Source organism: Balaenoptera borealis (assembly GCF_965194805.1).
Source record: "Balaenoptera borealis genome assembly, chromosome: 20".
NCBI lineage: Eukaryota > Metazoa > Chordata > Mammalia > Artiodactyla > Balaenopteridae > Balaenoptera > Balaenoptera borealis.
The window spans coordinates 32,735,334-32,751,488 of NC_138879.1; the positions used below are offsets into that span (position 1 = coordinate 32,735,334).

Consider the following 16,155-nt stretch of genomic DNA (forward strand, 5'->3'; position numbering starts at 1 on the left):
GTAGGTACTATTATTATGGTCCTTTCACAGATGAGAAAACCAAGACCCAGAGAACCGAGTAAATGCTGACGGGAGCCCAGTTAGTAGACAGCAGGGCTGGTACGTGCAGCCCCACGGTCTGGCACTAGCATCCATGTGCTGAGCCTCTACCTCTCCTGCTTCTCCGTAGGAGGCACTTTGCTCCATGGAAGGTGGAGAACTCCTGGGACCTCAGAACCCCCGTGTGGATGGCACAACACAGTGTCTTAGGTGTACTGGGAACCTGGGTGTGGAGGGGATGCAGACGAAAGAAGCAACAAAACCAGGCCAGTCAAATGCATTGTCTGTGGCGGCCCTGAGGTCTCCGCAGCCAGGGCCTGGAGAGGCCAGCTTTCAGAGCACAGGCTTTACTTTTAAATCATGAAGGGTTTAATTTAAAAATGGATTCTGTGCTTTGGTGTGATTCTCAAATCCACAGTGCCTTCCAATTTCTTAAAAGTGAAACTCTGTGAAATGACAAACACAGCCATCCAGAAAGAGTCAGGGGCAGTCTAGAGGGGTATTGGGAACATGTCATGCCTTGGTGCCAAGCCCACGGCACAGTCCATGTAAGGCAGAGAGCAGGAATCATCCTCGTGGTGCCCATCCTTTGCGGATCTGCCCTGGTACAATAGTGAGACCCATCAGTCCGGAGAATCTCAGTCTTCCATGCAGAGATCCCCCCCTTCAGCCGCCCTGAGAAGCCCACATACAGAAGCATGCATGGCTGTGTGGATGTGCTGGGCGGCAGCTCTGCACTTTGCCGTCAGCCAGATGGAAGGAGTGTTCGCCTTCACGTGCTTCTCAGAGATGTGCTTGCTGAGAGCTCCTTGCAGATTCAAAACATGGGGGACTTGTGCTCCTGAGAGCTGTGTATGTGAAGCAGCACAGAGCATGCAGCCGGCACTTGGTAAATATTAGTTCCCTTCCCCTTCCTGTGTGTAAGGCAAGTTGTACAAGTGAAGCATCAGCAGTTCGGATGCAGAAATAGATCTCCATGTGAGGACGTGGCCTCTTTTCCTTGAGTGTGGACCAGATGTCAGGCTGCCTGGTGAAGACTCCAGGAACGTGGCAGCTTCCTTCTTAGGGGCTTCGTTGCTTCTTCACTCTATGGAGAGGCCTCCCTCTCCATGCACTTCTTGCATCTGAAAAACAAGAATGAAAAAGAGGATGGTATAAAAGTCTCAGGAATGATCTTTCTGTATTCTCCTTCTTAAAAAGGATTTGCGTGTTATTTGGATCTTACTTTCAAGTCTGATAACCTGTTCATCACATCATTATCCCTGTTATTTAATAACATGATAAAAATTAATGTTGAACCACAGCAAATGGACATTTGTTTTGAGTGCGTTTATCCTTTTCCTTACCTGACATTTACTGAGGGCCAGCTATTTACCAGGCACTGAACTAGGTGTTGGGAATTCAGAGATAAGGAAGAGTCCGTCCCTTGAACTTGAGCAGTTTATAAATTGCAAAGAGATAGATAAATAATTGCGAATAAAGTGTTAAGGGTATGTACAAGGTGAAGGCAAGAGAGGTCAGCTGTGAATGGGGTGCAGGGGGAAGATCAGAGATGATCTTTGAATTGTGTATTGAAGAATAAGCACAAATTGTTCAATAAGAAGGATACATTTAAGTGACTCATTGAATTTTTCTTGTCTGATATTAAGTTAATTTCCCTTAAATATGCTCAAGAATTAATTCAGATCATAGTGTTAAGGGACATGGGACTGGAATAAAAAAAAATGAGGGGGAAAAAGAATAAAAAGAATGTATAGGGTGGTTAACCCACAGAGGGGCTAACTCCCTCCTACCCAGAGAAGGGAAACCTTGCTGCATGGTGAGGGACCCGGGCTCTGCACTGCCAGGGCAGCCGAGCCACGTGTCTCAAACATGGCAAGTTTAAAGAAGTTGGAAGGTTATAGGCGGCATAACAGATGTGATTTGACAGTTGCTGTGGCAACACACCCACTTCCAGAAAATCAGTTAGTGGGAGGGCAGGAGAACTCATGGTACTTGCCCTGGGCTGCCCTATGCCCCACACTGCCTGTTCTGGGCCAAAGGTGTGGACAGATTGAGAAGGACAAATGCCCCACATGGCTGACTGCCACCTGCCTTTGTGGAATTGACTCTGGAATAAGATAGGAGATGAGTAAACCAGAACAAAGACAACAGGGGAACAGTGTGGAGGAGGAGGGGGAGTTCTGAGCAAGCAGTGCCAACTCCTTTCAGGAAAATACCTCCCAAGCATTGTATTTGAATATATTGAATGACCCATGGATTTCTATGAAAAAATGCATATGGCATAAATGTGTATAAATCTCCCTTTATGGAAGCAGCAGCAGCAACGAATGCTGTAGGCATAAGTAAAAGCGTCCCTAGAGTAACAAAAGGACTTGAGTTAATGAAAAATTGGTTTTGAAGTTTTGGCCGAAGAGCTGGGTGATTGCCTCTGTGGCACCACCTTCTGGCAAATCAGAGATATGACATGGTGTGAATCCTCGGACTGTATAGGTGGTGGGTTTTACAAGCTTCAGTGTACCAGCTACTTACCTCCACAGGGGCTATTTCCTCCAGACCATTGGTTCTCAACCTTGGCCTCACTCGAGAATCACCAGTGGAGATTTTGGAAAAAGTTATTTAAAAATATTTAATTACAAAGTAATATATGACCGTTGTAAAATAAAGTCAGAACTGTGCAGGTGTACAGCTTGAGTTCCTATATCCCATTCCTAGATTTAACAGTCAACAGTTCCTTGGATACTCATCCAGACGTTTCCTTTGTGTTTATAAGCATATGTGAGTGTGTGTATAAATATATTTGTACATATATTTATATAGAGATTGATTGTGTGTGCACAGAAGTATGGAAATATATGTATATGCACACACTATACATAGACTATATACTATACATAGTGCATATATACTATACATAATGTGCAACTTGCCTTTTTTACTTAATATCTTTTGGATATCTTTTCATACTAGTACATATAGATCTATCAGCTGCATGGAATCCCATTGCCTGGATATGCCATAATTTATTTAACAAGTACCTTTAGCTTGTTTTCATCCTTGGTTGCCATTCTCCGTACATTCAGCATATCTAAAGTTTAAATCCCTAGATGTGGAACTGTTGGATCAAAGTATGTAGGCTCTAAAAGAATTGTACTAGTTCATACTCCCACCAAAAGTGTGTGAGAAGGCTATTTCTCCTTTCATTAAAAATATAAATAAGTAAAACAAAACAAAAATACAGAGCCCCAGGCCCCATTTTCAGAGCTTCTGATTGAGGTGGGAGGGGTGCTGAGCATCTTTATTTTTTTAGATCCACAGGTGAATCTGGTCCATAACCAGGGTTGGGAGCTATGGCCTTAGATAGAGGGGGTAAAGTTAGGAGCCGTTCTCCTAAATGATGATGCCTTGGTTATGCCCTTTCAGACCCAAACAGCAAGATTTCCCTTACTGTGGCCAGCTGGGGAATAGAGCTACCCATTTCCTCTGAAGTTCTTGTTAAACTAGAGATCTTTATTTAGACAGACATAAAATTAAATGAATCTGTTATTTATAAGAGTAGGATTAAAGCTACAAGAGCCAGAGAAGTAACACCTAGGTACAGTTTGATACTTTTCTCACTATTCTGTAATTATTTGTTCATAAGTCATTTCTCCTTTAAAGACTTTTAAGAAATAATAGTTTAATTCCTTTCCGTGTGGCTTCAGATGCTATTAGAAGAGGTAGAGTTTGTGGATATTAAAGTCAGTACCTTGTTCTCTGATTTCAGTGTGAAGAGCCCCTGGGCTGGTACGCAGCTGGCCAGCTTTGGGAAGTGACAGCGTCTCCTTTCTCTTGCTTAGTTAGCCTCAGTAGCTGGAGAGAGAGAAAAATGACATCTCTTTTCCAGAGAACCTGTTGTAAGCATTCTCCATCTTGGGGAATGATTCCTCCTTCACAGCCTGTTTCATTCCTCCCCTTGAGGCCGTGCCTTGCCATCCTCTTCTGTGTCTCTGTCCACTGAGCTGCTACCAAGGACCGTGTCCCTTGCTCTGTGGCATTAGGAAGCCGTGTCACGCCTTCACTCCTCCCACCAACCCGAAGACCATTGCCTTCAATCTAACAGCAAGTCTGTCTTTGCCGTTTTGAGGAAACACCCCTGCGCCTTCCCGTTTGTCGTTTGCCCACATTTCTTTTCAGTTGGTCTCTTTATCTCACTTCCATGTTTAGGTAAGAACTGCCTTCCGTTAAATTTGTATTAGGAAATCTGAGCCGATTGGGATGGGGGGGGTGGGGTGGGAAGGGGGAGGAAGGGGACAGGGGGCTGGTGCGCACTGGAATGACAAAGGATCTTAGAGGTGCTGGGACACTCTGGATCCACAGAAAGCTTGCAGGCTATGCTGGGCCTTCCCGTCTCATGTATCATGCATGGTCCTGACGGGCCCCGGCCTGAAGCTAAAGAAGAAGGTGTGCCGCAACACTAAGGAACCCGCACAAGTGTTTGATAATGACTTAGTGTCTCGTTTCTATTTACCTAAGAGGCACACAGACCTCACCTGTGCCTGTGGAATAGAAAGGCAGATTTCTGCCCCATACAGATTTCTCTACATGAGGCAGGAGCCAGATGGGTTTAGCTTGGCTAATCTTAGTACAAGCTGGAAAATTCCAATTTTTCCAAAACAACACATTTCTAAGAAATTGTCTGGTTTAGAATATTATTCTAGCATATGTAAGGGAACCGCATGACTATGGGCTGACTTACTGTGGGCTTATAAATATGTATGAAAATTTACCTGCGGCTCCCTTTATCCCGCACCAACATGGTGGTCGTAAGAACTGCACTCAGTAAGCCCCTCCATTTATATTCCTTGTCAAAATCAGTGGCTGTTGGGCCATTTTCCCCTTGTGTGGGACTTGAAGTTATTTGAGAAAACCTGCGTGTACGCCTTTTCCCAAGTCTTGGCTTGCATCTGGATGTAAAATCAGATGCATGACGCATGCTCGTTGAATGTTGATTCAGATTATAGATCACTGGAAACTGTATATGTTGCTCTTTAGTCTTCCCTTTTCCTCTGCCCAGATGACTGAGACCGAGCTGTCACTTCTTTAAAATAGAATTCCTCCCGTGATACCTCATCACAAATGTATATGCCGGTCAGGCGATAACAAGACCGATGAGTACCTACAGGAAGCAGAGTGCCTGGCAGCTGCTGCAGAGGCTGGCAGTGCTCACCTCACCCCGGATGAGACACTGGGGGGCACAGAATCCACTGTGTTTAGTTACCAGCTGACTCTGTGGAATTAAGTTGATTTTCCCCCCAAGAATCCAGATCCCTGACTTAGCGTAACGCCACCCCTCACCCCCACCGCAGCTTCTGTTGCCTAGCAATAGTTATTTAGTAACCTTTCAGAATTATCGTTAACTAATAAAGGAAGAGGAGGAGAACATCCTTATTCCGTGTTATATACACAGGAGGTGTCTATAGGCATTTTAGACTGTAGGCTGGAGGGGGTGTCTACAGGCATTTTAATCTATCACCCTCCCTCTCTCTCCATAGCCCCTGCCCTCCACCCCACAACATACACTCTCTAGACCAAGAGTAGAAAAAGATGTCACAGGCCAACAACGTAATAGGCTGGGTCGCTCAACACCCCTCACAGAGATCTCCCCCAGAGAAGGCAGAGCAGACAGGAACGTCCTGAGGACCATGTCAGAGCCCCAGGATTCCTGCCACAGGTGGGGTCTAGGTGTGGGCTGCTTGAAGGGAATTGTTGGCTACCAGCCTGTGGCATTACTTTTGTGGGTGGGCACGTGCGGGTGGCAGTGGAAGTGTAGAAAGGATGGTTAGGGCTTTGGAGCTGGCCCTGGTTTGAACGTAGGCTCTTCCAACTCACTAGCTGTTTGACCTTGGGCAAGTTACCCAAGCTGGTTGATTGCTTCTCCTCTGTTCAGTGGAGTTGATACAGCTCCCTGGTTTGGCGGCACAGGGACTGCCTGTGAGGGGTTGATAACATAGCTAGGAGAACCCTTCCTCGGTCAGTCCCACTGCACCAGCCTATCCAAGGATTAGTTTACCTCCTGCCTTTCTGGCTCCTCTAAAGTGCTGTCCACGGAGTCCTCTTCATCTACCCGTCTCTAAGATGTCCCTGGTCCCCCAAGGCCTTGTCTTTGGTTTTCTTCTTGCTCTGTATTCTCTCCTGGGGGAATCTCAAGGCTATGAAATCTGTATCTCTAGTTAGGATTGCTCTCCTGCAGCCTGGACTCATGTTTAAAGCTGAGATCCACGTCCTTTAGCATCTTTATATCTGTAGCCCAGAGGTGCCTTGGACTTGATGGATCCACAATCAGATGCTGCCTTTTCCTCTGAATGTGCTCAGGACACTGTATTCCGTATCTCAGTGAATTTTACCACCTCCTTTCTGGCTGTCCAAGCTAGAAACCTGAAAGTGAATCTTGCTCTCTCCTTCTCTCTCCCCTATATGGACTTGACTGAGACGTATATTGATCCCACCTCATTAATAACCCTTAAATCTACCTGGTCCTCTGCCATTGATGTGGGCGAACCTCTCACCATTTCCTGTCTCCCCTCTGATGCCTTCTCCTCTTGGTTGCCACAGCGTTATTTCCTCGATTGCTCACCATTCCCTTGAGGATAAGATCTGACCATCAAGGGCCCCTCTCTGTCTGGTCTCAACTCTTCCTACCCCTCTCCTTGCCCTCTGAGCTCCAACTACCAACTGCTTTCAGTTCCCTGCCTGGCCCATGAGTTCTGTCACATCTTCATGCCTTCACAGATTCTGTTCCTCTGCCTTGATTACCCCTTATCTCTTTACTTTCTGGCCAATTTCAAGAATCCACCAAGATGCCAACTCCCTCTGAGAAGCATTTCCTGATGCCCCTGCACTCCCTCCAAGGATCTGGATTAGTGATGCACCTTTGGACTCCACCCTTTGGTTCCCTGGGCAAAGCCCTCCCATAGCACTTAGCACCTGTACTATGAACACCTGTTAGCTTACCTATTTCCACTTCCAGACTGTGTGCTCCCAGGCGTGGGTTTTATTTATATATTTCCAGAGCTTAGTCCATAGTATGTCTCAATATATGTTTGTTAAACAAATCAGTGTTTTAATCAACAAGCCTTTGTTAATCATCTTCTATGTGAGGCATTGGCAAGGGCTTTGCCTGAAAAGATTTCCAGTCTAGTTTGAGAATAGATAATTGCTTAAAAGCTGTAGAGTCACTTAACCTGATAAAACTACCAGGCCAGCATATGCTTAAGTGCAAGAGGATATAGATATTAAATGTGAGGGAAGTTGAAAGTTGTCACCAACACTGGGACAGTCAGCGGGAGGAGGACTTGACTTAGGCCTTGAGGGATGGTGCGACAGGTATAGGCGGAGAGGATGAGAAGCGAGAATGTCCAGGACACAAGGCTGACCAGTGTGCCTGGAGCAGAGAACAGAGGTGGGAGTGAGGACGTCCTTGACCTCCAGATGGAGAGCTTGGACTGGGAGGCAGTGGGAGGCCACTGCTGCCTTTGATCATGGTAGAGATGTTCCAGGAAGAGGAACCTGGTGGTCGTGGTGCAGGACAGGATTGCAGGTGGCATAGAGGCCAGTGAGGAAGGCACTGAATTTGTCCAGGTCCTCAGAGGAATGGCCTGCCCTGGCCTGTGACAGGGATCTGAACTACAGCAGAAAACCTTCACTGAACTTAAGGATAATTTATTGCAAGAGCTAGAATGAGCCTTTGCTGTCATCCCAAACTCTTGTCCCATTATATAACGGGTGGTCAAACCGAAGCCCAGGGAGTCTCCCCCACAGTTCCCGTAACTGGCATGGTCTCTGGATTCCGATCCTTCTGCATGAGAGGGGTGTGGTTAAAGTTCAGAGCCTGACGGAAAGGAGACGACAGTTCTCAGGCTGATGGTCCCTGGGAGCTTGGAGGATGAGTTTGGCTTTGAGACGACACTGAGCAGGAGGCCATGACCAGCAGCGCCCAGACTAGTGCAGGATTCTCTGTGAACTTTGGGGTGAGAGAATTTCAGAGAGCACTGGCCAGGCGCCAAGGCAGGAGGCTTTAGAAAAGCTTGTTTACTTTTGGGTACTCAACTTGGAGACTCGCACAGGAAGGAATTTTTGTGGATCTCCTTGAGCAGCCGCAGAACCACAGACACACCTGAATCCTATTCATGTTCATCCGGAAACTCAGGCTTTAAAACAATTCTGTTTTTCTTCCTATGTTTGTTTGGACTGGCTGGGGGTTGAGAGAGGAGGAAGGGTGTTGCTCAGGAGAGTGTGGGCCACTTGTTTGCAGTCAGTTCCTGGGTTCACAGTGGACGTCAGCAAGCCCTGCACTTACCTCATGCTCTGCTTCACTCCTCTAAATCCAAACAAAAAACTCACATGGCCCAAAGGAGAATAGTCAGTTTAATAACTCACCATGACAGCACTTTGAAAACTGCGGGTTTCAAATGACTAGGCCTGCACATTTTCACCAACTCAGACAATTAAAGAGACTCCAGGGACCTAGGTGGTGCTGATTCCAGCGGCGCATGTTGTCATTAAAGATGGAAAGAGCCTCCAGGTATGGAGAGCTTGTTTCTCTGCTTGATAAGAAGGTAGCCCCAGCCTAGGGGGACCTCAGTAAATTGCTTAGTGGCTCAATTTCTCCATAGGTAAAATGTGCCCATGGGCCCTACGTGCTTCGCAGGGTTGTCAGGAGGGTGGGATGAGGCTGTAGATACTCAGCGTGCACTTGAACCAGGTCCAGATGCAGCATGTAAATGCAGGCAGGAGCGTCTCCTCTGCTCCTGCCTGGAAAGCTGACATCACCACCGTGCACACATGGGGGCTCTGAGGAGGGCCTGAGGTTAGGACTCTAGTCCCCACTTTATCCTCTCCAGATGTCTCTTGTTGCTTATCCTCTAGCATGTGGAGTTGCAGAAGGGCTTGAAGTGGCCGTTCTGGATTATAGCCACTGTCACTGTTACAGCCTTGGGAGGATTGGGCCTCTGCTCTCTCAGAAGAGACGGCTGCGGGGACTTCCCTGGTGGCTCAGTGGTTAAGAATCCTCCTGCCAATGCAGGGGACACGGGTTCGAGCCCTGGTCCGGGAAGATCCCACATGCCGTGGAGCAACTAAGCCCGTGCACCACAACTACTGAGTCTAAGCTCTAGAGCCTGTGAGCCACAACTACTGAGCCCATATGCCACAACTACTGAAGCCCACGCACCTAGAGTCCGTGCTCCGCAACAAGAGAAGCCACCGCAATGAGAAGCCCACGCACCGCAACGAAGAGTAGCCCCCGCTCGCCACAACTAGACGAAGCCTGTACATAGCAACAAAGACCCAACACAGCCAAAAATAAATAAATAAATAAAAATAAAATAAAAAAGAAGGGATGGCTGCTGCACAGAGCATTTGAGGACTGGCAAGCAGGCAGTTGGTGGGACTCAACCTTGCGTTTCCCAGGTCTTCACCCACCTGCGTTTCCTACAAGTGCAGAGGAAACCAGGAGACCTGCTTTTCTCCAGCCATGCATGTTCCATGACTTGGGGTGGAGTGGCGCAGGGACATGAGTGTGTGTGGGGGAGGGACAGTGCACCTTGTTTCCAGTTTATGACACTCCCTACGCACCTGTGGCGAGGCAGGGGTGGGGGGTCAGTGTCGCAAGATCTGAAATCCAGTTCACGCAGGCTTTGGTCTCTGGCACTGTGAGTACATTTCTGGCCACCCTATTACTTGTCTGCACACGGAGGTGCTGTGACAGCAGTGGGGAGAGGCTCTCAGTCCCTGGGAGAGCAGGTGGAGGGGACTCTGCTGCTCTGTCTTGGGGACAGTGGCGTGGTGGCCAGGGGGCCCACAAGTGCCCTGACCCCTGGATGGAACTGATCTGCCCCATGTCCCTGACTGCCAGCGGGCGTGGCTCTGAGCCGCTCTGCTCTCGCCTCTCAAGTTCACCTCAAGGAGGCAGGTTTCTTGCTGACTCCACTGGCAAGACACGCGCCGATCCACACCCTTGGAATGAGAGGCCTTGCTAATCCAGTCCCAGCCTCTGCCAGATCAGGCAGCCTCTGCCAAGTCAAGTCAGGGCCATTTTGGGTACTGGTGCACGATCCCAGAGCAGCGTGCTGGTCCTGGACATGGGTCACACTTGGTGACGTCCAGCAGGCTTTTCTTGGGCTGCAGCTGGAGGGAGGTGTGTGCTGGGGGGCTCAGGGAGGGACGTGCGGACTCCACACCCCCGCCCCCGAGTAGCCTCCCCACATCCTGCCCATCCCAGCCAGCCCCAGCGGACAGAGGAGGGAGCAGGGCTCTGCATGGTGGAGTGGCTGGCCCCAGGCCACAGAGCTGTTTGGGGGCAAAGGCACCGTGAGTCCAAGTCTGTCTGTGCTTTCTGATGAACCGGGCCATCTCCCAGGACGGGTCAAAGTGAGGGACGAAGGCCGGAGCAGGAGCCTGGAACAGTGTTCCAGCTGTCTCTGCCCAAACCCAGACCCAGTATTAATTGGCATACTGATAATTCAAGGGTATAGACGTGAAACATGCCTCCCCCATGACGTGGCCTCTGCAGCCATAGCCCATAACAGAATAAATGAGGCGTGGTCTCTGGCTATCCAGAAGCTCTTTAAAGATGCCTGAGTGAGATGTAGTGTTGACAGGAGCCCTAGCCCTGAGGGTCATTAGTTGTTTTGTCATTGAAGGAGTGCCCTTGGCAGGAGCTCGCCATTCAGGAGGACGGAGGTAGTGGAGGAGGGAAGGGACGGAAAGGAAATGGGGTGGCTGGCTGCCCGTAAGTTCCTGGGGCTCTTGTCCATAGCCGGAGGCATTCCTGCCTCCTTGGGGGACCATCTGCTGCCCAGGAACCCGGTGGGCCATGGGAGACTGAACTCCACCAACCTCCCGCCAGCTTTCTGGCTGCATGACTTTGTGTATGGGTGTTGGGGGCAGATTTCACCTCTGACCCTCCACTTCCTCATCCATAAAATGTGGGGCGGGCTGATGGGTCAGTGGAACGTTGTACTTGAGGCCAGGAGACCCAGGTCCTGATGCAGAACTCTCAGTTGAGAAGCACACAGTCCCTTGCTTTCCTTTGAAGCATTTACATGATTAAGAACTTGGGCTTTAGAATCAGAAGAGTCAGGAGGTGAGATTCTGTTTCATCTACTAGTTGGGCAACCTTGGGCAAATCATTTAGCTTTCTGAGCATGTCTTAAACTGTCTGGAAAATGGGGTTACTAATGATTCCACCTTCACACAGCTATCTTGAGGATTAAGTGAGGTGATACACTGGCAGGGCCTTGGCGAGGGGGTGCTCCTCCCGGCCACTCGTCACTGTGACTAACAGTGGTTACTCAGCGGGCAGGGGAGGCTTGTCTGCCAGCCCACGGGGCTGCACTTCATTCGCCCTCTCAGTAAATGGTAACAGACAGACCCTTCCTAATGTTCACACGTAATGGATTGGGCTGGCTCCTCAGTGCTGTGCTTTACCCATATTTCTGTTGACAGCCTGTTACTGTGTGGAGAGAGTTGTTGGAAAAGAGCTGCTTTGATCAAAGCAATCTTTACAGAGGACCTTTCAGTGTATTTGTTCCACAATCACAGACAGCACTTACTGGGCACCTTGTCTGGATATGGCACAAATGAAGTGTGTGTGTGTGTGTGTGTGTGTGTGTGTGTGTGTGTGTGTGTGTGTGTGTGTGTGTGAGAGAGAGAGAGAGAGAGAGAGAGAGAGAGAAGAGGAGAGGAGAAAGAGAGAGAGAGGGAGGGAGAGAGAGAGAGAGAGGCGGTGGTGGGGGGGATTTGTTTTTGCCTTGAAGTCAGTGTATCAGCTGAGTAAGGCTCAGGACACTTGAAAAGTCTCAGGGTTATGACAGATTCCCAGTCGCTGGAGTTGAGAAGGACACTTTCTAATATAATCTTTGGTTAAGCCTTTTCTTTCTCCTCCTCTTCTTCCTTTCTGGGGGTTTGAATGGTCTTTTCTTGACAGTATTTAACACAGCCTCTTGAAGGTTATATATGTGCAAAGTGAAGCAAAGTCCATTTTTAGAGGATAATTTTTATTTCTGTCTTTGAAAGTAAACGTTGCTCATTATAGACAATTTGAAAAATACAACAAATAAAAAGAAAAAATAGTCCCTGTTCCCCACAACAGTCCTTGTTAGGAACCGGGGGTGTTTATCTCCAGTTACTCAGTAGTTAGTACTAAGCATGTTCTCCATGCAGACTCCTTCTAGAAGCCAGGGATGCAGCAGCAAAGAAGACAAGGTTCCCGTTCCCTGGAGCTTACATGCGAATGGAAGGAGGTCACTGACAAAGGTCAAACAAATACAAAAGATAATTTGGGGGGGAGATAAATTTTGCAAAGGAAATGAAACAGGGTGGTTTGATAGGTGGTGAGTTGGGGCAGAGGAAAGTCAGAGGGTTTGAAGATGTGGCATTTGAACTGGTGTCTAAAGCATGCAGAAGGACCAGGCAGGCAGAGAGCACGGGGAAAGTGTTTAGGTGGAGGGAATACTAAGGACACAGGCCTTGGGGGAGGGGGGTCCCTGCTTAGGGCAGGTGAGGAGCAGAAGGAAGGCTGGCATGGCTGGGCATGTGGGGTAAGGAGGAGCCTTGAGTGTTATTGTGTGTGGCAGTGCAAAGCCTTTGGAGGGTTTGAGGTAGGGGGTGACCTGCATAGGTTTCTGTTTTTAGAATGTTTCCCGGTGGCTGTGTGGAGAGTGCATTGTGGGGACTCCAGTGGAAGAAGGGGGAGCAGTTAGGAGGATGTGAAGAGATACTCAAGGGAGAGACCGTGCCGGCTTGGATGAGGAGGCACTCTTTTTACTTGATATTTTTAAAAGTATCTGGGATCATAGTATCTGTCTATCTCTATATATATTTTGGCTTGCGGCTTGCAGAATCTTAGTTCCCCAACCAGGGATCGAACCCGGGCCATGTCAGTGAAAGCGCTGAGTCCTAACCACTGGACCACCAGGGAATTCCCCACAGTATCTATACTTTATATTTGTGTTTATATGGAGACTACTGATTGCTTTCCAGGCACTGTGCATTATGTTAAGCACTCTATATATATCTTGTCTCATTCATTTCTCACACAGCCCTATGAGGCAGGCATTGTAATCTCCATTTGCAGATGAAAAAACTGGAACTAAGAGAGGTAGGTTTTTTTTTTTTTAAATTCTAGTTTTTTAATTGGTGTTTTGTTTTGTTTATTTTTTTTTTTAAATTTTTATTTATTTATTTATTTTTTGGTTGTGTTGGGTCTTCGCCTCTGTGCGAGGGCTTTCTCTAGTTGCGGCAAGCAGGGGACACTCTTCATCGCGGTGCGCGGCCCTCTCACTATCCCGGCCTCTCTTGTTGCGGAGCACAGGCTCCAGACGCGCAGGCTCAGTAGTTGTGGCTCACGGGCCTAGTTGCTCCGCGGCATGTGGGATCTTCCCAGACCAGGGCTCGAACCCGTGTCCCCTGCATTGGCAGGTAGATCCTCAACCACTGCGCCGCCAGGGAAGCCCAAGAGGTAGGTTTAAACAAAGGAAAAAAATTCACCAGTAGTTCCTGTCCTCACAACAGACCTTACTAGGAAATGCGGAATATTTCTTTCTGGTCCTTTATTCACAAACACCCAAGTTTATACCGTATAGGTGGCGGAATGAGAAATCAAACCTAAGTCTGACTCACTTCACAGCTTAACCACTACCCGGTACATTTTAAAACCTTACTGTGATATTAATGTTATTGTATAAGCATGTCCCCAAATATACTAGCTCAGCTTGTAGATCAGTCCTCTCTTGCCATGACAGTGTTTACCAAACACTCACAAATACTTGGTAGCATACACAAATGAGGGTTTATTGTTCACTCGTCTGAAATTGCTGTGGGTTGGTCAGGTAGCTCTGCTGATCTTGGCTGGACTCGCACATCTCAGGAACAAGTGAACTGGGCTGACCTAGACTGGCCTGCCCCACGTGCCCTTCACCGCCCCCCCCAGGAGGCTAGACCAAGCATGTATGTGGTGGTGACGAAAGTGCTGCAGAGAAGCAGCAGGACATGCAAAAACTCTTTAGGCCCAGCCTCAGAACTGACACTCTGTCACTTCTGCCACATTCTGTCAGCCAATGCATGTCACAAGGCCAGCCCAGATTCAAGGGGTGGGGAAATAGACTCAGCCTGGAACTGCAGAGTCACGTGGAACAGGACACGGGTAGAGGGAGGGATGAGACCTCTGGCCATTAGGACACTGTTGCCTTTGCAGAGTGCTTGTTGGACAAGTTACCAGGTTCCTGCCATCGGAATAGAGACTAGCTAAATCAGCCTCAGAGTTCAGAAAGCCTGCATCCTTAGGGTGTACTTTTGAGGCCTTTATTTAATCTCTGTACCTAGTATGGTAACTCTTTACATACCCTCAAGTGTTACTGCAGTCTTCTAAGTTAATTGGCACCCTGTAACGTAAGGATTCTCGGAAGCAGGGTGTTCTGCTGTGAAGGGAGCCCTGATGATGGTTTTCTTCTGAAAGCAGTTGGTACAAAGAGGGTCAGAAGTGCTATTTCAAACTCAAATTATGACTCTCTAGGGTCAAAGAGGTCGTGAGAAGCAAACAGACCACAGACTGGTTATGGGAAGGAGAGGAAGATCATGAACCAAACTGAATCACAAGGAATTTCACCCATCAGTTCTAATAGAGAAACCATTGGCCAAAACCAAATCATTTTCTCTCTTCTCAGCATTCTTTATAGAGAATAATGTTCATCAGCTGGCTGATGCTCGTCAGTGGTAACACTAGGATATGGTGTCTGTCCTGACAGTACGGCTGTGTTTAACTTCCTGAATGGGGAGCACGTCAGAAAGGTTGGAGATGCTGTAATTAGTCTTGAGGGTTAAGTCGTAAATGTAGCTACAGTTTATTACTTTGATGCAGCCATAAACTAAAGAAATAAACCATCAACTTGAGATTGGGACACGGAACACAGATTGTGGCTGTACCCATTCATTGATGACTTCTAGCTTATCAGCTAACTGAACGTGAGATGCTAAATTCTTTTTAAGTATGTAAGAATAAGAAACAGCCTATCTTCAGTTATGCTATTTGGAGGTTTAGGCATGCCTACTCTGTGACAAAAGTGGAGGCCAATTTTGGGTTTGAAGGTAACTTCTAATCTTCTAGATTTAAGCCCTTTGTTCCACCCTTTCCACCAGAAATCCTCCTTGGCTCTCCTGGAAGTGACTTTCATTAAGATGCTTTTAAAAAGAAGAAAACAGTGTTCCAGCAAACTGCAGAGTCTACACCATGGGGTTGATCCTGTCCACCCCTGATATTTCAAAGAAAGCCTTGGAGAAATACCAAGCTTAGACTTAACAAATACAGGAAAAAACCACATGATCATCTCAACAGATACTAAAAAAGTCATTTGAGGAAATTTAATATGTGATTTCTGATTTAAAAAAAACAACTCTCAGTGCAGTAGGGCTGGAAGGGCTGGAAATGCCTTAGCTTGTCAAAATGTTATCTGCTAGGATTCTATAATAGACCTTAAGCATATGAAGCATTAAAAGTTTTTTCATTAAAGTCTGGGACAAGAGGGGACCTCCAGTCTCATCCCTTTTACCTATTGCCTTGCAGATCCCAGCCAGTGCAGTGAGGTGTTTTTTTAGGTAGGAATTATAAACACTGAGGCAACAACTGTCTCTAGAGGCAGAAAAGATTATTTACCTAGAAAACTCAGAGAAGTTAGAACTATTAGAACTGATAAGGGAGTAAAGTGGCTGGATATAAACCCAGCATTTTAAAACCAGCAGCTTCTTATATGTCAGCAGTAACCAATTAGTAAGTCTAACAAGGGAAATTTACACTAGCAACAACTATGAGAAAACATTGAAGGGATAAACTTAGCAAAAAATGTGAAAGTTTAAAGTGGAGAAAACTGTGAAACTTAAAGGTGTAAGAAAAAGAACAAAAAATAAAACTGGAGCGTATACTAAGGTTATATTGAATATTTAAAAGGTATCAGTTGTCCCTAAATTAACCTATGGCTTTCATGCAATCTTCATTCAAAAATTCCATTAATAATTTTAAATATAACTTAATATATCCTGAAATTCATCTAGAAGAGTGTAAGAATACTGAATAAAATTTTA

At 47.1% G+C, this 16,155-nt stretch overlaps 1 protein-coding gene and 1 long non-coding RNA gene across 4 annotated transcripts in view; one reads left to right on the top strand and one right to left on the bottom strand.

Annotated features, from left to right (window-relative positions):
* The window catches only part of HLF (HLF transcription factor, PAR bZIP family member), a 55,211-nt gene that overhangs the window by 26,060 nt on the left and 12,996 nt on the right, over window positions 1-16,155 (top strand). The window lies entirely within an intron of this gene.
* LOC309618350 lies at window positions 74-4,271 on the bottom strand. The gene is made up of 2 exons (XR_014238431.1): window positions 3,788-4,271; window positions 74-1,163 (listed from the first exon to the last, which is right to left on the bottom strand). It is a non-coding gene; the product is annotated as an uncharacterized lncRNA (long non-coding RNA).